At 46.1% G+C, this 24,244-nt stretch overlaps 1 protein-coding gene across 13 annotated transcripts in view; it reads right to left on the bottom strand.

Annotated features, from left to right (window-relative positions):
• The window catches only part of KMT2C (lysine methyltransferase 2C), a 236,661-nt gene that overhangs the window by 199,018 nt on the left and 13,399 nt on the right, over positions 1-24,244 (bottom strand). For 2 of the 13 annotated variants that reach the window (XM_075587886.1, XM_075587887.1), the window contains exon 1: positions 18,494-18,604. The exons of the other annotated variants lie outside the window; for them this stretch is intronic. The gene's annotated coding sequence lies outside the window, so the exon portion shown is untranslated. Of the gene's footprint in view, positions 1-18,493; positions 18,605-24,244 lie in introns of those variants that run through there. 13 annotated transcript variants of the gene reach the window in all.

The raw sequence follows: 24,244 nt of genomic DNA, 5'->3' as shown, positions 1-24,244 counted from the left end.
GTACGTTCTGTATGCATTTGTTTTACCTATTTTGAAAACGTGATAAAAAAAAATTAGGGGGAAACACACACAGACACACACATACACAATGCGCGTGACCGCGCAGAAGCGCAATGGAGGAGACAAATCATTGTCACTTGGGTGGTTCAGCCAATAAGGACGAACCGCCCGCTTGACATCATGGCCACGCCTCCCTGTCGCCTCTTGATGCTACCTTCCTACAGTGCAGGTTTTGCATCACACGCGCGCGCCCCTGCAGGAGGCACTATAATCACGGCCTTCAGAATTAAAAGACAAGTCTAAATAACAGGCCTGATTACGTTAAGTGTACCCTATTTCTTAGGCCCGGGCCATAGAGGTGTGGGGAGAGCGGAGGCGCGCTAACGCTGAGGCTCGCCTGCTTCAGTCAGCGCAATTGCACGGACTTGCAGGCGAGCCAGCGTGCGCGAAGGGAGCCGGGGGGAGGTGGTTGGAGGCGGGGCAGTGACGTCGCTGGGCCAATCGCCCGCGACGCACTGACGTCAATGTCACAGCGCCGTGACGTTGACGCTGCTGTGCAGTGATTGGAGGTTTTCAGCCGACAGCGCGCTGAAAAACAGCTTGGCGCTCGGCTGAAACCTCCAACGCCTCAGGACGCCTGCGGACGCTCGCGTGAGCCCCCTCTCAAGGCATCCTCATTGAGGATGCAGGGGCTCAGCGCGGAGCGTCCGCACGCCTCAGCACGGCTGGTCCATCTATGGACGCAGCCTTATACAATATGCAACGGCTAGCGTTTATATTCTATGCAGAGATAGACGGCAGGAATTTGTAAGGTTTTAACAACGTTTGCAATATTTAACTCAATCAGCAACGTATTACACCCAAAGGAGCTAAATAGTTCCAGTGTAAATAGGTTTTTCCTTTAAATGATTTAATAATGCTGTATGATTTGAAAAGACTAAACTGTAACTAAACACCACATCACTGGCACCGGCTCCATTTGGTGCTAGGGGAGATTGCACCTAACCCTTTATACCAGGGGAGGCCAAAACAGGAGCAAGTTATTGATTGTCCCCCTCATAGGCAGCTCTGTGTATCAGAGCGTGTGCATTTGTCAGTGTCTGCAACTGACACGCCTACCATACTATCATAACTCCTTCCACCATCTCGCCACTGTCAGAAGTCATGAGAGCAGGGAAGTACTGGAGCACCCTGACTCTCTCCCCCTGCCCCTCTCCCATCTACCCCACATTGTCAGACTAAGCAGCGCAGCAGTTGGGGATCAGGACGCTCTTTCCTGCTTTGTTGTCAGTCAGCGCTGCAACATAGGCAACAGGTCAAATTGTTAGACGAACAGGCAGATTTTTCCCACCCCTGCATTATACCATTTAACTCCTACAGTATCTAATTTACACCGTCATAATTCAGATCTATAGAATTGTCATTTATAGGTGTCTACCTGGTCAGTAGCAACACTAAGTGAAACAGCTGCAGCATTTATTATAATGACATATTCCAGTTCAGTCTCTGGCTCCATGCTCTCATAAATGTTATACCAGGAAGACCAACTCTCTCCTCACACCCCTCTCCCCCCCCCCCTAATCCCACCTCGAGCCATTCTCCACTGTCTGCTTGCTCTGCCACCAAACCTTGAGCAAGCAGTCTATTTTTTGCACATAATTGATACGGGAGGTCTTCTAGAGTGGAGCCATTTTCTTTTCAGCTCTGGGTTTCCTCGTGATACTTCCCGGTGAAGTTACCGGTATTGCCTCCTGGTTTTTATTGGGGATTTAAAATGGGCGTCCAATAGGACGCCACAGTTGATGTTGCGGCTTCCTATTGACCCAAGATTTGGCAGCCATTGTCTCCTCCCTGGGAGGTGATTTTAACCTGTTAGCGTCACCAGTATCTCAGCAACTAAATCAGGGGCGGCCTTGGAGCTGAAAATAACAGTGCCACCCCAGGGGACCCTCAGTTCATCGTGAAAAAAAAACCATCGGTGTTCCAAAAATGAAACGAGGTGGGAGGAAGACGGGAGGCTTTAAATCTTATTTTTATTTAATAAACAGTTGGTTAGCAGAAGTATTATTCTTTATGCGTGGTGTTTATTAGAGAAAAACAAATATCCTCTCAGATTTGTGGATTCTGCAGATTTGGACTTGAATGAGTAAACAAAGATGTTGCTGTATGGGCATGAGACCACATGTTCTCGGTCTGGAAATGACAGCTAAACAATGAGGCCACGTAGTTCTAGGAAACTCATTTGCCACTTCATATGTTTCATCTCACAACAATTCAAAAACAGGTAACAACTGCAGAGGGTCTCGACAAAAACACTTTCATGTACTGCCATTTTAGAACAGGTCTCTTGCAATCCTATGTTTTAACTAACAGGGTTTTCCGTTTGTACCCCAATTTTAGTTACACTAGAGGTATTTTATTGTGATAATTTCTAAATTATAAAATAAGTAAAATAACAATTTATACAAATATATATATATATATATATATATATATATATATATATATATATAATGAATTATACCATATCATACAGGAATCGAATCCATATACTGGTACCATTGCGCTACCTCTACACCACAGGGACTGTGTGATGTCACAGACTCTAGAAACAAACAAAACATTTACATACAGTAGTAGAGAGATCGGCTATCGCAAGGCAAATGTTAATGCGATCCCGGTAATAACGCGGTCTCATTCTGTGGCCCCCAAGGACCGCGTTATAACGGGGTTCAGCTGTACGTACACACGCACACAGATAATTACACCTATAGCTTAATTCAAAGACAAAATAGAAACAAAAAAGTGGAATATGATAGTGAATTAAAATGTTGAATTAAATAGAAATAGCCATATTTGTCCAGTTGCGATAGATATATATTGTGTTTAACTTTGCATTTAAATTATATTTATAATTGCGTAAAGATTGATTTAATCAAATGTAAACAATATTAGTATTCAAATCTAATATGTGTAAATAAGTAAAGATTAATTTTATAAATAGAACATGTAATGTAATATATAATGCAATAAATAACTATGTGCTCGTGAAATATAATACAATTTAATTAATATAAATCATATCATAACAAAAATGAAAGGAATCTTCCGCTGATCCTCTAGCACAGGGGTGCGCGGCAGTTATAGAGGTCCCCCACTCTCACCCAGGCATTTAAATTAAATGCCCGGGGGGGGGGGGGAGACTGCACGAGGCCTCTATAACACACTTGCCTTCCCTTCCAGCAACGCATCGTTACGTTACCATGGCCACGTGACGTCACATGACCCCGTGCATTACTTGATGCCGGGGCCAAGCAGGAGGAGGGAAAGGGCGCGAGGCGCCGAGGAGAGCAAGCAGGGGTGCGCACGGGTAAAAAAAAGGTTGCGCGCCCCTGCTCTAGCATACAAACACTACACAAAATATTCAAATACATGGTGTCATCAATATGACAATAATACATCAAATATACTAACAGACACATTTAATAGTGCACACACAGACACATTATATTTTCCTGATAACCCAACTAGTGCATGAATTTTAAACGCATCAATAAATAATTATGAACAAATGGGCATACACAAATCAAACACTTTCAACTGTACTAACAGATGGCAATTCCAGTGGTGGCTGCATTTAATTAAGGGGGAGGGGAAATAAAAGTGTAAAAAAAGACCATGAATGTCTTATGTCATTTATACAAGTACTTGCCTGAATGCATGAAGAAAGTTTAACTGGCTATTAACTATTTGCATACCTCAAACTTATTCAACGCGCTCCATGTTGCAGAGTAGTTTATTGCAACTAGAAAAACAGCACAAAAACAGGAGTCCCCAAAAGTGAGGCAAAATAATGCACTAACGGGCTAAAAAAAAAAAACCTACATTAAGGGCAGGATTTGCTTTGGTAAGTGCAGCCCAAGGCTATGGTAATGTGAGGACACGCATTTCATGGACAGTGGTTCCAGTCCATTGATGCGAACCATTGACCACAAAATGAGTCGGGGACACCAGCAGTCTGATAACTATAAAGACGCACCAGTGAGCCATAGACATGAGCGCTGCTGGGAGAATGGGGCGTGGCTAGTGACTTGAGCACACAGGTTAGTGGAAGCCATCTGCTCAAGTATGCACCATACTAGAGCTCTGGGCTACACTTACAAGTGAATCATGCCCTTGATATAGGGTTTTAGAGCATGCGAGTGCATTACCTTGTGTCTCTTCATTTGTGATGGGAATATGTTATTACACTGTTAGGGGCTCCTGTATTAAGTTCCCTTTCAAGTTGCACTACATTCAATGTCACTGGGATTCCTCCATACAAGAGCAGCATACAACTTTCCTCAATGCTATAAAGGAAATTACACCCTGGGACCAATGTTTATAATGCATTCACTTTGCATATACTTTGATTCGAATATCTCTTGTATTCGGATTTGGGTTTTTATATATACGAGAAAAAGTTTGTGAACCCCAATAATAATTATGGAAATTACATAGTTTTTCCATGATAACTTTCTTGAATCAAAACCAGTCTTTTTCTTAAATATCCAATAGGGTTTATATTAACCAATTCCATGTCTTGAAACAAAATGTCTAATTCATACAATGAGTAATTAAGAGTCAGGGTATGTGCAAAAGTGAAACCCTAGTTTTATCAGCTAAATTTAAGGGGATAATTAGAATCAGATGTTTAAATAATTATGTAGATCTTTAGGGGCAAGTTTGGGAGGCCCCATCCTATATAAAGATCAGAAACTGTGAGTTTGGTCTTCACCATGCAGGTGTGTGGAGACACGTCATGCCACGATCAAAAGAAATCTCTGAGGATCTCAGAAAAGCAGTTATTGATGCTCTGTCTAGAAAGGGTTACAAAACCATTTCTAAGGATTTGGGGCTCCACCAATTCACTGTCAGACAGTTTACAAATGGAGAAAGTAGTCTAGCAAAGTCTCAAGAACCAACCAGAAAATCATCCAGGGAGTCACAAAGAACCCCAGAGTAACATCCAAGGATCTGCAGGCCACTCATCTTGGTGAATATGAGTGTCCATGACAACTATCAGAAAGAGACTGAACAAGAATGGTAAGGATAGCCAGGATGAAACCAATGCTCTCTAAAAAGAACATTGCTGTCCGTCTGACGTTCGACGAAGAGCATATATCGATAATCCAAAAGACTTCTGGTACAATGTTCTCTGGACAGACGAGTTACAGGTAGAACCTTTGGCCTCAGTGAGAAGTTAAGTTTGGCGAAAATCAAACACTGCGTTCGAACAGAACAACCTCATCCCAACTGTCAAGCATGGCGGTGGGAAAATAATCGTTTGGGGCTGCTTTGCTGCCTTAGGACCTGACAGCTTACCATCATTGACACAACTATGTATTGTATCAGAAGATTCTAGAGGAGAATGCCAGGCCATCTGTCTGTGAGCGGAAGTGAAAGTGGGTCATGCAGCAAGACAATGATCCTAAACATATAAGCAGATCTACAAAAGAATGGCTGCAGAGGAATAAATTGTGCGTTTTAGAATTACCTAGTCAAAGTCAGGACCTAAACCCTATTGAAATGTTGTGACAGGACCTGAAGTGAGCTGTCCATGCAAGGAAGCCCTCAAAATCCCACCAACATGAAGCAGTTCTGTAAGGAGGAACAGGCCAAAATTCCTCAAAACCGATGTGAGAGACTGACCAGCAGTTACAGGAAACGCTTAGTAAAAGTCAGTGCTGCTCAAGGGGGCGCCACCAGGTACTGAACCTAAAGGTTCACATGCTTTATCACACATGGATATCGAATGTTGAATCATTTGTGGATACATAAATGTTGAAAAAAAGTATCATGTTTTTGTGTTGTTTGATCAGGTTAGCTTTAGCTATTAGGCCTTAGGTTAAGATCTAAACATTTTAGGTTTGAAATATTTGAAAATCCTAAAGGGGGGCTGGGGGGCGGGGTGTGTGTGTGTGTGTGTGTGTGTGTGTGTGTGTGTGTGTGTGTGTGTGTGTGTGTGTGTGTGTGTGTGTGTGTGTGTGTGTGTGTGTGTGTGTGTGTGTGTTTCTACACTTAGGGGTCAATTCCACATTGGCCAAAGAAGCCATTTCCAGGTGGAATTCCAGATTGCCGTGCATCAGGATTTCTGTCTGAATAGCTGCAGCGAATATGCCCCATAGATATCTGCAAATAATTCTCCAGAAGGGGCCAAATGAGAAAATATTTGGGAGTAGAAGCGAACTGTAATGCAAGTTCAGATACATTTTAAGGCTTAAAAATTCTTATATTTCAATAGTGTGTGTGTGTGTGTGTGTGTGTGTGTGTGTGTGTGTGTGTGTGTGTGTGTGTGTGTGTGTGTGTGTGTGTGTGTATATATTTACCATATGTACTATATGTATATTTACATTAGCTTACCTTACAAGAGTGTTCCAGTGTGAAAAACTGCACTTACAGTAAACTGCAAATATGAAATAACCTGGGACAGCAAGTCCAAGGCCTTGGCCATGTTTACCGCTTGCTGGCGGAAGCGTGCCGACACGCGCTCCCGCTCAGCACTGAGCCCCTACAGCCGCAATTAGAGCGGCTTTAGTAGGGGCTCACCTGCGCTTCCGCACGCTTGCGGAAGCGCAGATCTTAGGGGAATTTAAAATTCCCCCGCTTGCTGGCGCGACAGGCCAGTCATGTGAGCGGTTCGCCCAATGAGGGCGAACCAGCTCCGTGACGTCACTGGCCCGCCCCCGGCCAGTGATGTGCCCGCCCCCAGCCCGCCCCCTTACGGCGAGCAGGACAAGCAACCGCAAGGCCAGGGAAAGCACCCGCTTTCCCTGAGCCTCAGCGCGCATCAGCACGCCAGCGGTAAGCATGTCCAAGGCCTAAGGGTCAAGGCACTTGGCTGACCACATTTGGCCCACCAGCTGAGGATCCGTGCCTTTTGATTGATTTTTATTTGTTGTTACACACCCAAAAAACAGCATTTTAAAAATATGACACCTCTTGCCTGCTCTCCGGCGTCATGTGACATTACCATTTGACATTGCGGCGTTGTCATGGCAACACTTCGTCAGGAGTCCCCGGAGAGAAGTTAAAAGAGCCAGTTACAGAGGCCCCGCGCTCTCCCCGGCAATCAATTTAAATGTTGTGGGGAAAAGCGTAGTCCCTCTGTGAGCACGGCACCCCCTTAGAAGATCCCCCCCCCCCCCAGTTTGCGCACACCCCAGAGCAATATGGTAGACCAATTAATGAAAAGAAACTGGCAACAACCTAAAACTCAACTTTAAAGTAGCAATCCCTCTAGCTAAGCCCCCCACCTCACTACATTATTTTTACATGATTCGAAGTGGGGGTCCTCAAACTGAACAACCCTATTTGCAGTTCCGGGGAGCCCCCTGTTCCCAAAATATTTACCAGTGATGTTACCAGCATTACTTCCTGATTTTGTTTTATAAATTGCGGTCTATAGGAAGCATCAATAATGTTGTGGTTTCCTATTGGCCCGATATTTGGAAGCCATTTTGTTTCCCCAGGAGAAAGATTTAACCCCACCAGTAGGTATCTCAGGAAGTAGGGGGTTCCCCGAAGTTAACAAAAAACACTGTTCCACTCCGGGGGACACCCAGACTTGCAACAACAAAAAAGGGCCTTATAAAACTATGGCGTGTGGCAAATTATACTGTTGTGTGCAAGCCTTCTATACAAACCATAAGGTTGAACTAAAATGTAAATCAGGTCCTTTCTACTGTGAGAAAAACTGGGTCAACGGAGATGCCAAAAAGAAAAAACAAATTGCAATAAACAGGGCTCGACAAACTAGGGCAAAACCCACTTGCCCACCCACGCCCCAAAGTAACTCGCCCACCCACGCCCCAAAGTAACTCACCCCCCCCCACTCATGACTCACCTGCGGCGGGGTCCAGGGGGACATGGCGCGGCGATCTACGTCTTCTCCCCTGCAAATTGAAATGTTTCCCCTGCGGGTCCTGAGAAAATGGCCGCGCGGTGTCAAATGATGCTGCGTTCCCATGGCAATGGGATGCGTGACATCACGCAACGTGGTGCCTTGTCACGACGCCGCGCACCCATTTTTTCAGGACCTGCAGGGTAAACATTACAATTTGCAGGGGAGAAGACAGAGAACGCCGCACAACACCACTGGAGCCCGCTGCAGGTAAGTACTCGACAAGGGCCAAAATGCTCTTGTCCGTGGCGTGAGGGCGAGTGCATTTGTCAAGCCCTGGCAATAATGCATCTTCATTTATGACCCTGCAGATAGTTATCTTGACCGTTCAGAGAATTCTTCAAATATTCTTCAAATTAATATTAAACTATGTCATCAATATCCTCAACAGGGTTTTAAGACTAGACACTACATACCCATATTTAGCACCACTTTTATAAGGTTAATTTCTTCTTAGGACTTAATACACCCATGTAATCATTACAAAGCAAAGTCACAATTCCCCTGCAGGGGACACACACAGTTTCTCCTGTCCCCAAATATATACAAATTAGACATCTCTGGAATCCCAGACTTTTAACAAAAAAACAAAGAACATGAACTTTCACTGCAGAGCATTTCATTTATTTTTTATTAATAAAATGTTTTACCAGGAAGTAATACATTGAGAGTTACCTCTCGTTTTCGAGTATGTCCTGGGCATAGAGTTAAGACAAATAATACATGGTTACAAATACATAGTTACATAAGTGAACAGGGTATACATTATATACAAGACATAGAATGCACAGTTAGAAATAATATATGTTATAGGCGTATTTAACAGTTACAGACCAGATTAAAATGTGAGACAGCCTTAGTTTTGAAAGAACTTAAACTGGTGGTGGATGTGAGAGTCTCCGGTAGATTGTTCCAGTTTCGGGGTGCAAGTTAAGAGAAGGAGGAGCGGCCGGATACTTTGCTGAACCGTGGAACCATGAACAGTCTTTGGAGTCAGATCTCAGATAAGTGCTGCATGTGGTAGGGGTGAGGCGCTTGTTCAGATAGATGGGTAGCTTGCCCAGGAAGTATTTGAAGGCAAGACAAGAAAGATGAACTTTGCACCTTTACTCAAGCGATGACCAATCTAGTTCTTTGAGCATTTCGCAGTGATGTGTGTTGTAGTTGCATTGGAGAACAAAACGACATATTGAATTGTAGAGGCTGTCAAGTTTGCTAAGGTGGGTTTGGGGTGCCGAGCCGAATACTATTCCCCATAGTCGATAATTGGCATTAGCATCTGTGGTGCGATATGCTTTCTGACCAGCAGACTTAGGGAGGATTTGTTCCTATAAAGTACACGTGGTTTGGCACAGGTTTTGGATGTCAGGGTATCAATGTGCAACCAAAATGTTAAATGGGAGTCTAACCATATGCCCAAGTATTTAAAACTAGTAACAGGAGTTAGGGTGGTGTTGGCGTTGGTTCTGATCTGGAGCTCAGTCATTGGAAGCTTAAAAAATTTAGCCATGGTCACAAATGCCATTGTTACCGTCTTGTCAGTGTTTAGAAATAGTTTGTTTTGGGCAATCCATTTTTAAAGTCTCAAAAAGTCAGATTGAAATATGTGTTCAAGGTCGGAGAGGCTTTGACTGTGTGCATATAAGATTGTGTCATCTACATACATGTGTATTGAAGCTTCCTTACTAGCTGTGGGAAGATCATTGATAAACACGAAGAGTAGGGGCCCCAGAACAGAGCCTTGCAGGACACCACAGGTGATATCCAAAGAGTTGGAGATAGACCTTGAGATTGACACATGTTGTGATCTACCCGATAGGTAGGAATGAAACCAGCTTAAAGCATGCTTCCCTATTCCAGAGCACTGGAGTTTGTTAAGCAAGATAGATTGGCCTGTAGTTTGAGACAGTGTTTTTGTCCCAATTGGGACAATTCTGGCAGTTTTCCAGGTCTTAGGGATATGGCGTGGAGACAGAATAGAGTTGACTATGGAAGCAATTGGTTTGGCAATGGCTGGGGCACCAGGTCTTAGGAACTTGGATGTAGTAAGTCAGGTCCACACTGGCTGCTTGGTTTTAATTTGAGGAGCGCTTGTGTAATCTCCTCTTCGGATACTGGGACAAATTGAAAATTGTGGGCAGTGTTGGGAGAGGGTGGGGCTATAGGGGTACTCTCAGAATGATGTTCATGTTTGTGGTTTGGGTTGTGTTTCGCTAATAAGTTAGTAGCACACCACACAAAGTAATCATTGAATGCATTTGCAATGTCAGTGGGGTTTGTCAGAGTAATATCCTCCTTAGTGATATTACTTGGTTGTTGATGGTTAGAAGGCTGGCATATATTGTTGATAACCTGGATTCGATCAGAGTAATATTGTGCTTTTACATGCCTTGTGCACATGTTCCGCAGGCATCTGTAGTGATTGAGATCCTTGGTATTGCCAGTTACTTTGTAGCTTTTCCACAATGCATCCCTGAACTGGTAGAGTGCTATGAGGTCAGTTGTAACCCACGTTAGGTGGGCCCCCGTACTCTTATTCTGCGTAGTGGAGCATGGCTATAACAGAGTTTTAAGAACTCGGATTGGAAATAGTCTAGAGCAGAATCAGGGTCGGGGTCGGGAATTAAGTCAATTCTGTACTAAGGGCAGTTGGTAAAGTCAGCCAGAAACCGTTGTGGGTTAAAGTTTCTAGTTAAGAGAACTTATGGGCTTGATAGGGGTGGTTTAATTTTCCTTATACAGTACACTATTGCATGGTCACTGAAAATGTCTGGAAGGATGCCAGAGGGTTGGATTCTGCTGGGATTTGATTCTGCTGGTATTTGAGGAGAGAATTCAGTCTAGCAAGGAATAGTTGTGAGATTTCAGGTTTGTCCGTTTGGGTTGGGAAATGAGTTGCGTTAGGTTAAGTGACTTGAGCTGTATCTGGAGTTTGTGGTTTTTAGGGTCAAGCCAATTGAAGTTGAAATCCCCAAGAACTAGCAGCTCACTCTTCTCATTCAGAGAGGAATTTTACCCAAGAAACTGGGTGATATCAGTCAGGGACTGTAGAGGGGCTTTAGGGGGCGGTAGATAGCCCTTTTTGGAATTTGATGGGGGTATTCTCAGGGGTATGGGACAGAGCTGAAAAGGGAGGGCCTGGCTTAGGTTCAATATCACCTACTAATGAGAGTAATAGTATAAGTAGAAATTTGAGTAGTTGTTTGCAAGTTGTAAATTTGTGATGTTTGCCATTAGTGAACGGTGGTTGGTGTGCTGATTTTCAGAGTTCTCCACCAACATTCAGTAGATAGTGCAAGGCTTTTCAGTAATCCAGGGTGATATTGGATGTGGGACAGGAGGGAAATGTTTGTTGTGGATAGAGTGTAAGATTTCCATGAGGCCACGAGAAGGAACAAAGTTGAGGTACATACTAGGTTCATTATCCCAGAGGTAGGTAATGCTGCATGAAGCTGTTGTGAGCCAAGTTGTGTGTGCAGACTAAAACAGCAGAGGTGTGCCTTTTCCTTGTCAAAATGTTTTGCTGCATTGCAATGCTAGGGCCTATTCAGGGTTTGTAGAGGGTTGAGTGGGGTGGGGAGGGCAGTTGTGTGCAGTCAGTGTTGGGAGAGGCTGCAGTAAAATAAGGTATAAAAGGGGGGTGGTTAAGTGTGCAGGCTAACAAGCATGGGATCATAGTGTGGTCAGAGTAGCTCGCCATTTTGTTGTCTTGTGTAGAAGAGTTTGCAGAAGATGCAGCCTCTAGTCAACCTCTAAAGCAATTTATTTTTCTTGACAGAGGATTAGTGATTTCACTGGTGAATCAGACAAGACTGTTACATTTGAGAATTTATCTGTAGTACTCAAACTACAGGCCAATCTCTCTTCTCCCAATACTATCCCAAGTCATGGAAACATGTTCACTCCCAATTAAGCGATTACTATACCAAGACAAATTTCCCTAGCCAATTCCAATCTAGCTTTCGTCCCAAACATTCCACAGTAACTACCCCCCTAAAAGTTTGCAATGAAATCCAGTGTGGAATGGAACAGGGACAATTTACAGGTGCAATTTTCCAAGATTTTGAAAAGGCTTTTGATACTGTTGATCATGTTATCTTGCTAAACAAACTCCAGTGTTCTGGAATAGTGAAGCATGCTTTAAACTGGTTGAATTCCTACCTATCTGGTAGATCCCATGTGTCCATTTCAGGCTCTAACTCCAAATCCTTGGATATCACATACGGTGTCCACAAGGCTCTGTTCTGGGGCCCCTACTCTTCTCAGTGTTCATCACTGATCTTCCTACAGCTTGTGAGGGCGTTTCAATACACGTGTATGCAGATGACAATCTTATATGCACACAGACATAGCCTCTCCGACCTTGGACACGTACTTCAATCTGACTTTGAGATTTGAAAATTGAGTTTCCCAAGGGAAAAAAAATGTTTTTAAACACCGACAAGACTAACAACGGTATTTGGGACCAAGGCTACATTTTTAAAGCTTCCAATGAATGAGCTCCAGATAAGAACTAATGCTAATACCACCCTAGCCCGTTACTAGTTTTAAATACTTGGGCATATGGTTTGACTCCCATTTAACATTTGGGTTGCACATCGATACCCTGACATCCAAAATCTATGGTAAACCAGGTGTACTTTATAGGAACAAATCCTCCCTAAGTCTGCTGGTCAGAAAGCATATCGTACAGCAGATGCCAATTATAGACTATGGGGAATAGTATATGGCTCGCCACCCCAAACCCACCTTAGTAAACTTGATACCCTCTAAAATTCAATATGCCGTTTTGTCCTCCAATGCAACTACAACACACATCACTGCGAAATGCTCAAAAAAAACTAGATTGGCCATCACTTCAGTCTAGGCACAAAGTTCATCTCTCCTGTCTTGCCTTCAAATACTTTCTGGGCAAGCTACCCGTCTATCTGAAAAAGCTCCTCACCCCTACCACATGCAGCACCTATCTGAGATCTGACTCCAAAAGACTGTTCATGGTCCCAAGGTTAAAAAAAAGTATCCGGCCGCTCCTCCTCTTGCCGTGCACCTCACAACTGGAACAACCTACTGGACATCCACAGTTGCCATCAGTCTAAGTTCTTTCAAAACTAAAGCCGTCTCATTTTAATCTGGTCTGTAACGGTTACATACACCTACGTGTGTGTGTGTGTGTGTGTGTGTGTGTGTGTGTGTGTGTGTGTGTGTACATTGTATAACTCTGCTCACTTAATATAACCATGTATTTGCAATCATAAATGTGCCCAGGACATACTTGAAAACGAGAGGTAACTCTCAATGTATTACTTCCTAGTAAAACATTTTATAAATAAATAAAAATAAATAGTATAGCAACTTCTACCCATTATAAATGCTCATTATTGTAGAGATTGTTCCCTAGTAAACAAAACGGTTTCTCAAAATACTGCTCAGTTCCCCGTTATGTCTGACCACAATATAGGCCAAATAATTGTTTTGCAAAACTAACTCCATAGCAACCGATGTGGTCATTTTCTCACCGTGCTCAGAAAAGGCGAGAACTGCACTTCCCATCACAGCTGACAATCGCAACAACACCTTCATTGCATCTACTGCACATATCTGCCGCCACACGAGTCGGCAAAGCATTATTTCTTGGCCCATGGCAGCGAAAGGGTTTAAAAATAAATACATTTTTAAAAAATGGGGGGACGCCCACCCTCTTTTTTTTTTTGCACAAACATTTTTAAATATTGCTTCTCAAAAGGACATGCAATACCCAAAACAAATTAGGGGTGGCCTCGGACGTCTCCCCTTTTTTGTTTAATAGCAAGTCTCAGCAAGGGGTCTCTTATTGCCACACCATGCTGGATTTAGGTAAATCTTTCTCTCCCTCCCCCCCCCCCCTTTCTAACCTTGTTGCTGCCACGTGGACCTGTAGCACATTGTGCAATAGGAATACAGCTTTTGCTGCTGGGATGCTTTCTGCCCGAAATATCAGATATAGTGACCACGAAAGTCACATTTACCGAGTGGCTCTGACAGTTTCCTGTCTGCGGTCTTTCTGGAAGGGCAAGAATAAGGTGAATAATTTCCTGAACCAGGGGTTTCCTGGTGATGAGGCCAGGGCCCTCCAGCTCAGACAGACTAAAGACATGGGCTTCAGAATAATATCATGTGTTCTATTACAAAAGGCTGTAGTGAGAACAATTATGCTCTTTATTATTAGATGTTTATTGAACGCAGTGTTTTTCAACAGGGGTTCCTAGGAATCCTTTGGGTTCCCTGGGCATCCCTAAAGGGTTCCCTGCAATTTGCAGGTCATTTAAAAATTGTACCAAATACAGAAGAATTTATACTACATCTGATCTCAGACACGCTATTAGAGGGGTTGCGGTTTTGCAGATTGCACAATAGGATTATAGGGTTCATTATCCAAAGAAGGGTACAAACCACTGATTTAATGCAACAGGTATGGCGACAGACTTCTACCACCTCTGAGGAGCATGTATAGATTTAATTATGCATATTTTTTTTTACTGAATATTAAATTACATGCAAAAACAAACCAATGGCAGATTAGATCCTGAAATAGCTGTCCGTGTAGGTTAATTGGCTATGCACCTTAACCCAGATCAAATCTGTGTAATATGGTAGGCATATGCTTATAGGGATCCTTGATAAAAATGATAAGTAAAAAGTGACAGAGTGCTCCTTTGCATGTCATTACCAAGAATTCCTGGCTGCTGTGAAAGCATTTGTTTGCCAAGCGATAATGGGGAAAAGCAGGGTTGTGGACCCCTCAGAGATGCGAATGTGCTCACAAGTGGTATTTTTATTTGCTGTTGTATAAATGGAATAGTAGTGTGATCACAAGCAATTTCGTGTTTTACTCATCCCCCAAGACCACTCAGTGGCTCTGCAGCACTGTGCCACACAACATAACTGTGTAGAGTTGGGACTTTGTCAAACTAGTCTAGAGCAACCCAGAATCCTATATATCCCTTACAATTTATTAACCAAATAATTTTTTTCCAGAGCATGGTCCTGCACTGCTGCACCTACAAGCCCCCCAAAGTTATTTGGGGTTTAAAATATAGAATATAGGAATAGAAGTGCAACAACAAGGGTTTTCTTTCTTATGTCTCCTACAAGTGCTATTATCAGCCACTAGCAAGTAGTTAAAGAAAAAAATCCTACAAATGGACAAGCATGTCTTTACATAATATAAATTAAATAAACCTAACAGAGTATATATCACTGTAGGAAGCATAGCTAGGCTTGTTAAAAGGTCCCACATAAAGGCAACATGAACCAACAGCAGCAGCATGTTGAAAAGGTTAGATCTAAAGGCCTGTTCACAAAAAATCCCCACACGCTTATGGCTGCCATTTCTTTTTTTGAAATGATTATGGTTTATTGGTAAATACTCTGGAAGTCTAGTACCATCTTAACATAATATCTTGGCAAAACCAGCAAAGTTCCTAAAAGATTGATGATGCCATTATTAGCCAGCATGAAAGGCATTCATTGGAGATGAGCATGAATTTCATGGTACTATAAGAAGAAATGTACATACTGTATTTTCAATGAACATGAAAAGGTAACATGCTTACTTTAAGTGTGATGGAAGCCATTTACAAAGAGTAGATTCTTTGTGGTCCACTATACGAAAACAGCCCTTTAATGGGCTTCTTCAGCAGAATATGTATGTTCCACAATGTGGGGCAGCGGGATCCCATAATGACCATTCCTTTTGTTGCTGTCTCGTGTCCCCCCAGCCCATAGGTCCCTGGATGAGGTAACACCCCTGTTTGCCTATGGCCCCCAGTGGATGTGGTGGGGAACACTGGATTCATGTTACATTTCCATAGTCTGTTTGGACTTATTTTAAATCCTTAGTGCTACCAACGTTACCGTCCTGACAAGGGAATAACCAGGCAGCAAGCACTAAATACAGGTAAGCGTCACTTCTATGTGAAGAGTGCACCCTGAAGGTTCATGGATGAATTGTAACAAACAGGTGTAGGGCTCAGTCAACAAAAATACTTTCATTACTCCAGGTCATTGCCTGTACAGTCGAGTTCACGTGTCATAGGAGGATATTGTCTCTTTAACATATTATTAAAAAAACAAAAACACTATTTCTTTGAAAGCCAAGTATGTGATTTGTTTTTTAATGTGGGCAGTGAAAACATGACAAGCAGAGTGCAAATCAATCATGTTTCCTACACCAGTGGCTGCAACACCAAGATCACAGAGAATGATTGAAAAACATTAACATTGGGCATTAATCGCCCCCGCTTTAGGCCGTTTTGGTTTATTTTGCTACATAGTGGGACGGGCCATTAATATCAAAATTACTGAAAATCATTATAGCAACGGTCAGTAAATATTTTTACACCCAATGACTTGCGAGCGTAACCCTCTCTCGTGTTCCATCACCGGAAATATAAAATATATTTATCTAGACCATCTTGAGCCCACTGTTACCAGATTCCTATTCACATGAAGCTATATTCTGCACTTATAACAAAACGTAAATAACACAATAACCATTATGTTTTTGTTGTTACTATGCTGGGAAACAGCAACGAAACTGCACCGATTAGCATAAGGCTGCGGTCCCAGTGATCACTGACACGCGCGCCCGGCAGGGGGGGAAGGGTTGCGCGTGCACAGCGCTACCCGCAATTTGCGGTCTTTAGGGAGAGGGAGATTGCGACGGGAGGGGGCATGGTCGTGGTTTTGCGGGACGTGGTCATGACCTCACGCGGCTGGTTCGCCCTCATTGGGTGAACCGCCGGCGGGGGCGTGGCCACGCCTTCGTCGCCAATTCTGAACTCAATTACATTGAGTTAAAAAAAAACTGCGAGTACAGCGCGGCTGCACCTTCAGCGGGAAGGTGAGTACTGGGCCCAGCCCCATTGAGGGGCGGTGCTTACACGCACAGCGCACGCCGAGGTGTGCGCTGTAGCAGTGACTGGGACCGCAGCCTAAGACTTGTCAATACTAGATCAGTATTCAGTCACCAGCAGTGGATAGCACCGGAAGCTTCTGGCTGAGCACAGGATAGAGCTGCCTCCTCTCTGAATAGATCAAGGTTATATTCATGTATTTTAACATTCTACTTATTTATATATTTTTTTCACAGCTATTAATGTGAATATTTGAAACATGCCGTGTGCTCAGCTTTGTGTGCACTTCTGAAAAATTAGTATTATCATTATTCGGATTTAAAGGTTTGTGTTTCTCTTGCAGATCTCCAATCTAATGGCCCTATTAAAAAAATAATTCAATAGTTATTTAGATGGTTACTTTACAGGACAATGCATTTAAGGCCATTTTAATGCAGACGAGTTGATGCATGTTTTAGGCTTAAGGAAATGGTTATTGCAATGATTATTGACAATTGGTAGCAACATATTACGAGATGTACAGCCCAGAAGGGGAGGGAAAAACGAATGATTCCATTTGCTATGCAACAAGTTACTGAATGGATTAAAGGCACAGAATTTACTTTGACAAACATGCTCTACAGGCCCATCACTAAAAGCAGAGATACTCAGCAATGCTATACCAGGCAGCTCCATAAGCCGGACAAAGTTCTTAAACTTATGTTGAACACGCAATCCTTCAAAAAAGCACTAAAACTGAGTCAACGAGCCCCAAGGTGGTTAAATCACAAACTATTTGCATTTACTTGGTAACCAGCAAATGAGCTAAACTCCAGTCTTGAATAAATGAATACTGTACAACAAGAAAACGAACTTTCAGGATTAGGCTTGCCAGCCAATGCCCTGGTTAACCCATTTCTCTGCCAGCAAAGGGTTTGAGGATAACGAACTTCAATTAGTTCCAAGGCAAAAGCCTATGACAAAGCCATACATCACAGCCCCTGGCAATCTGCCCAACACTATAATGGTAAAGCACAACAAAGTTGAGCAGTGGATACTTTGCAAGCAAATAGTATCTCACTTCAATGTATTATGTCTATGCTGAAAGTGTTCAAGGCCATCCAGCTCGCTCTGAAGAGGTTAATTAGAATACAGTGATATTGATCATCTTTCCAAATGCTTGTCACGGAAGCACTGTATTAGAGATTGTACATCGTACATTTTAGGATTGGGATGTTGCACTAACATAGCAAATATCTCTGCACAACAGAAGCTAATAAAATGACATTCTGGAAATCAAGGAACTGCGTTACTTAAACACAGGCAGTCACTTTGCCCAGCAATGCACATCATGGTACCAGCTCTGCAAGGGTTAACTCTGTGACATCAGATAGTGTGCCAGTTTAACCCCTAAAGAACTTAAACAGTGCACAGCACTGCAGTATGTAGTGCAAACATCTTCTACCATGCAGGGGTTAACACATCGATATACTTAGCAGAGTATCACAGCTCCAGTCCTGCACGGGTTAACACTGACATACTTTGCAGAGTATCACAGCTCCGGCGCTGCACGGGTTAACACATGGATGAGGTCAGCGCCTGAGCTCCCCCTCCCCCTCCGGCTGTCAGTGTCAGCTGTCCGCGGACTGACACTGTCACGTCCATTCCCCGCCCTCACCTCCGTGTGTGCGGCCGGGAGCTGTGCGCCGCGCCCCGCCTCCTGCCCCAGCGAGCCTCCCCGCACTCTCTCACTGCCAGCTCTGTGCCCGCCGGGGGACCGCCGCCCGCCCGCCCTGCCCGCTCCCCGAGCTCCTCCTGAGCGGCACAACCCGCAGCCTCCACCGGTGGGAAAATAGATCCGGCACCAACAGCAGCCCCCAAAAGCTGGGCCGGATCCGTGCGCACGGAGCCGGACACACAGTGTGAGCAACAGAGGGGAGGGGCGCAAGGGGGGGAGAGAGGCACATGAGAGGCAGGCGCAGGCACACAGTAATGCGAACACAACACACACACACTAATACACACCCCCTCCACACACTATAATACTAGACAGACAGACAGACAGACAGACAGACAGACAGACAGACAGACAGACAGACAGACAGACAGACAGACAGACAGACAGACAGACAGACAGACAGACAGACAGACAGACAGACAGACAGACAGACAGACAGACAGACACACACACACACACACACACACACACACACACACACACACACACACACAAAACTAAAAACTCCCCCACACAGGACACTAATACCATATATACACACAGCGCAACATGGTGTCCCCAGAACCCACATATCCCATGGGGATGTCAACTCATATATTGTCTATTTTGTTACATTGCCAAACTATCTTTATTCTTTACCTTTTCAGAGGGGTTTTTTAAAGATTGGTCTTTTCTAAATTTGTTTCTGTTTTAACTCAGTAGTCACAGTATAAAAGGAATGAGATGTGTGCCTGAATAAAACGCAGCTCTCACGGTTACACAGGGCATTGGATCTCATGTGAGAAAGGAGTGTTTTATACAATATGTCTCCTCTAAAAACAGAAAGGAGGACAGGGAGATTATTTATACACTTGGTAGCAAACCAAGTAAAAAAGGAGTTATAATAACGTAACACAGCTTGACTTGCGTTCATCATTAATACAGATTTCCAAATGTTTCTTTTTATAATGAAATTCAGATAGTGCTTTACAAATCTATGTAGAAACATACACACAAACACTTTGTAAATCTCTCTAAAACATGCAACAATGAAGTCACTGCTCTCTGTATACATATGTGAAACACTTAGGCTATGGCCCCAGTCCTCCCTGATGCACGCACGCCTGGCGCCGTATGCAGAGACTACAGCCGCGATCGGCGGTCGGTAGGGCAGCGCGGGGGCAGGGCCATGACCAGGCATATCTGCCCTGCCATTGGCTGCGCGCCAACCACGTCACGGCACAGGAAGACAAAGTTCTTCTACGCGTCACAGCGCTTTGCGCACCCACAGAGCCTGCCCCATAAAAGGGCTGTGCGGCGGTGTGTGGCCGTGACCAGCGGGGGACTCAGCCAAAGTGTTGCTACTTACACCTATTACTGGTCCGGACCTGAGCAAACACAAAAAGATGGCATCAGACATTCACTCTTATTGCTTGCCTTGAAAAACGTGTCAATGAACCAAAACGGTGCGGGGAGGAAAACAAACAAACAACAAAAAAATAACACGCACACAACACACCTTGGCTGTATCTGTTATAAGAAACTTTCAATAAGCCTGTCTAAGCCGTTAAAGAGCATAACAGCATAACAGCGTCGCCCTTCCTTTCCCTGTCTCCCATAAACATGAAACTGGGCCTCCAATCTACTGTTGTGCCATGTGGAACTCATGACAATATTACAAATACCTTCCTGTGAGATAGGATGCATGTTATAAAGTCGAGGCTTGGATGAATCTTGGGTAAGGGGCCATTCTCTGCACTTCAAAAAAAAAACAAAAAAAAGAAGAATCGCACTTGAGATGGACATTGGGGTTATACCATTAAACTGCAATAATGCGAGTCAGGGCACAATCACACAAACTCCCGCCGATTTCAAGAAGTAGAAAATAAGAGAGGGAGTAGGTGGCATGATACCTTTTTTTGGACCAACAATCTATATAGGAGCACATTTTTTTTTCAAATGGAGGCAGCCACAGCTTTACCCCAACAAGGGAGCAATACAGGAAACCAGAAAATAAAACTGTTTACACACAAGGAAAGTGTATTTTAAAGCAGCAACATTCCCCCTTTGTTTCTTATTTTTTATATGTATAATTCTACATCCTTACCTAAGCTGGCAATCATTTGATACTCCTGTTATCAATCTGTAACAATTCTGATTGCGTGCCTAACGAAATCGCCTAAGTTTGTGCTGTAGTCTGTGAAATGCTGCAGCCGACTGTAAAATAATGTTACATAAGGCCGCGCTTATAGTGGCGGCGACGACGCTGAAAACATGCATTGTCGCCGCCGCGTGCGCTTATAAGCGCAACGACAAAGCGACGGGGCTACGCGATTTTCGGAAGCCAGGAATATTTGATTTTTCAGGGGCTGTCGCCTCATATGACAGCCCCTGAACCAATCAATGCCCTGGTCGCCCACAAAGCGAAATACAACTTTCGCTAGTGGCCACGGGTGCGTCACGCGTCGTGGGCACTATACGCGCGGCCTAAGTGTAATCCATTGTTACAGCTTTCAGAGCAATAGACCAGTGATTTTCAACAGGGGTTCCGCGAGCACCCCTAAGGGGGTTCCACGGCCGTCGAGGGGCGTAAAAGAGCTGGGACAACTCTCAAAGCTGTCCCAGGCCCGGTGGCACCCTACATAGCAGTGTCCCAGGCCCGGTGGCACCCTACATAGCAGTGACCCAGGCCCGGTGGCACCCTACATAGCAGTGACCCAGGTCCGGTGGCACCCTACATAGCAGTGACCCAGGCCCGGTGGCACCCTACATAGCAGTGTCCCAGGCCCGGTGGCACCCTACATAGCAGTGACCCAGGCCCGGTGGCACCCTACATAGCAGTGTCCCAGGCCCGGTGGCACCCTACATAGCAGTGACCCAGGCCCGGTGGCACCCTACATAGCAGTGTCCCAGGCCCGGTGGCACCCTATATAGCAGTGACCCAGGCCCGGTGGCACCCTACATAGCAGTGACCCAGGCCCGGTGGCACCCTACATAGCAGTGTCCCAGGCCCGGTGGCACCCTACATAGCAGTGTCCCAGGCCCGGTGGCACCCTATATAGCAGTGACCCAGGCCCGGTGGCACCCTATATAGCAGTGACCCAGGCCCGGTGGCACCCTACATAGCAGTGTCCCAGACCCGGTGGCACCCTATATAGCAGTGACCCAGGCCCGGTGGCACCCTATATAGCAGTGACCCAGGCCCGGTGGCACCCTACATAGCAGTGTCCCAGGCCCGGTGGCACCCTACATAGCAGTGACCCAGGCCCGGTGGCACCCTACATAGCAGTGTCCCAGGCCCGGTGGCACCCTACATAGCAGTGACCCAGGCCCGGTGGCACCCTACATAGCAGTGTCCCAGGCCCGGTGGCACCCTATATAGCAGTGACCCAGGCCCGGTGGCACCCTACATAGCAGTGTCCCAGGCCCGGTGGCACCCTATATAGCAGTGACCCAGGCCCGGTGGCACCCTATATAGCAGTGACCCAGGCCCGGTGGCACCCTACATAGCAGTGTCCCAGACCCGGTGGCACCCTATATAGCAGTGACCCAGGCCCGGTGGCACCCTACATAGCAGTGACCCAGCAAGTCCCGAGCTCAGCAGCTGCCGCCCGGTCACTACTATCCTTCCTCCCTTCTCCTGCCGGCGTGACAGGAGTGAGAGGAAGGATCGGGTAAGAGCGGGCGCTCTCAGCTCTCTTAAAGAGAGAGCGAGTGTGTGTGCTAGCTCCCATATAGTGAGTGTGTGCAAGTGAAAGGGGGAAAGTGCGCATGCGCAAGTGAAAGGGGGAAAGAAAGTGCGCATGCGCAAGTGAAAGGGGGAAAGAAAGTGCGCATGCGCAAGTGAAAGGGGGAAAGAAAGTGCGCATGCGCAAGTGAGGGGAGTGTGCACGTGTGCATGGAAGTGAAGGGGAGAGTGCACGTGTGCATGGAAGTGAAGGGGAGAGTGCGCGTGTGCATGGAAGTGAGGGGGAGAGTGCGCGTGTGCATGGAAGTGAGGGGGAGAGTGCGCGTGTGCATGGAAGTGAGGGGGAGAGTGCGCGTGTGCATGGAAGTGAGGGGGAGAGTGCGCGTGTGCATGGAAGTGAGGGGGAGAGTGCGCGTGTGCATGGAGTGAGGGGGAGAGTGCGCGTGTGCATGAAAGTGAGGGGGAGAGTGCGCGTGTGCATGAAAGTGAGGGGGAGAGTGCGCGTGTGCATGGAAGTGAGGGGGAGAGTGTGCGAGGGGGAGAGTGCGCGTGCGCGAGGGGGAGAGTGCGCGTGTGCGAGGGGGAGAGTGCGCGTGTGCGAGGGGGAGAGTGCGCGTGTGCGAGGGGGAGAGTGCGCGTGTGCGAGGGGGAGAGTGCGAGGGGGAGAGTGCGCGTGTGCGAGGGGGACAGTGCGAGGGGGAGAGTGCGAGGGGGAGAGTGCGCGTGTGCGAGGGGGAGAGTGCGCGTGTGCATGGAAGTGAGAGGGGGAGAGTGCGCGTGTGCATGGGAGTGAGAGGGGGAGAGTGCGCGTGTGCATGGAAGTGAGAGGGGGAGAGTGCGCGTGTGCATGGAAGTGAGAGGGGGAGAGTGCGCGTGTGCATGGAAGTGAGAGGGGGAGAGTGCGCGTGTGCATGGAAGTGAGAGGGGGAGAGTGCGCGTGTGCATGGAAGTGAGAGGGGGAGAGTGCGCGTGTGCATGGAAGTGAGAGGGGGAGAGTGCGCGTGTGCATGGAAGTGAGAGGGGGAGAGTGCGCGTGTGCATTGAAGTGAGAGGGGGAGAGTGCGCGTGTGCATGGAAGTGAGAGGGGGAGAGTGCGGGTGTGCATGGAAGTGAGAGGGGGAGAGTGCGCGTGTGCATGGAAGTGATAGGGGGAGAGTGCGCGTGTGCATGGAAGTGAGAGGGGGAGAGTGTGCATGGAAGTGAGAGGGGGAGAGTGCGCGTGTGCATGGAAGTGAGAGGGGGAGAGTGTGCATGGAAGTGAGAGGGGGAGAGTGCGCGTGTGCATGGAAGTGAGAGGGGGAGAGTATGCGTGTGCATGGAAGTGAGAGGGGGAGAGTGCGCGTGTGCATGGAAGTGAGAGGGGGAGAGTGCGCGTGTGCATGGAAGTGAGAGGGGGAGACTGTGCTTGTATATGGAAGTGAGAGGGGGAGAGTACGTGTGTACATGGAAGTGAGAGGGGGAGAGTGCGCGTGTGCATGGAAGTGAGAGGGGGAGAGTGCGCGTGTGCATGGAAGTGAGAGGGGGAGAGTGTGCATGGAAGTGAGAGGGGGAGAGTGCGCGTGTGCATGGAAGTGAGAGGGGGAGAGTGCGCGTGTGCATGGAAGTGAGAGGGGGAGACTGTGCTTGTATATGGAAGTGAGAGGGGGAGAGTACGTGTGTACATGGAAGTGAGAGGGGGAGAGTGCGCGTGTGCATGGAAGTGAGAGGGGGAGAGTGCGCGTGTGCATGGAAGTGAGAGGGGGAGAGTGTGCATGGAAGTGAGAGGGGGAGAGTGCGCGTGTGCATGGAAGTGAGAGGGGGAGAGTATGCGTGTGCATGGAAGTGAGAGGGGGAGAGTGCGCGTGTGCATGGAAGTGAGAGGGGGAGAGTGAGCGTGTGCATGGAAGTGAGAGGGGGAGAGTGTGCTTGTATATGGAAGTGAGAGGGGGAGAGTACGTGTGTACATGGAAGTGAGAGGGGGAGAGTGAGCGCAGGGGATTACAAAACATTCAAAATGGCATTAGGACCAGTGCAAACCGTATTAT

This window comes from Ascaphus truei, chromosome 2 (genome assembly GCF_040206685.1).
Source record: "Ascaphus truei isolate aAscTru1 chromosome 2, aAscTru1.hap1, whole genome shotgun sequence".
NCBI classification, from domain to species: domain Eukaryota; kingdom Metazoa; phylum Chordata; class Amphibia; order Anura; family Ascaphidae; genus Ascaphus; species Ascaphus truei.
Note: the sequence above shows the minus strand (reverse complement) of the source record. Positions and strands in the feature narration are given on the sequence as shown.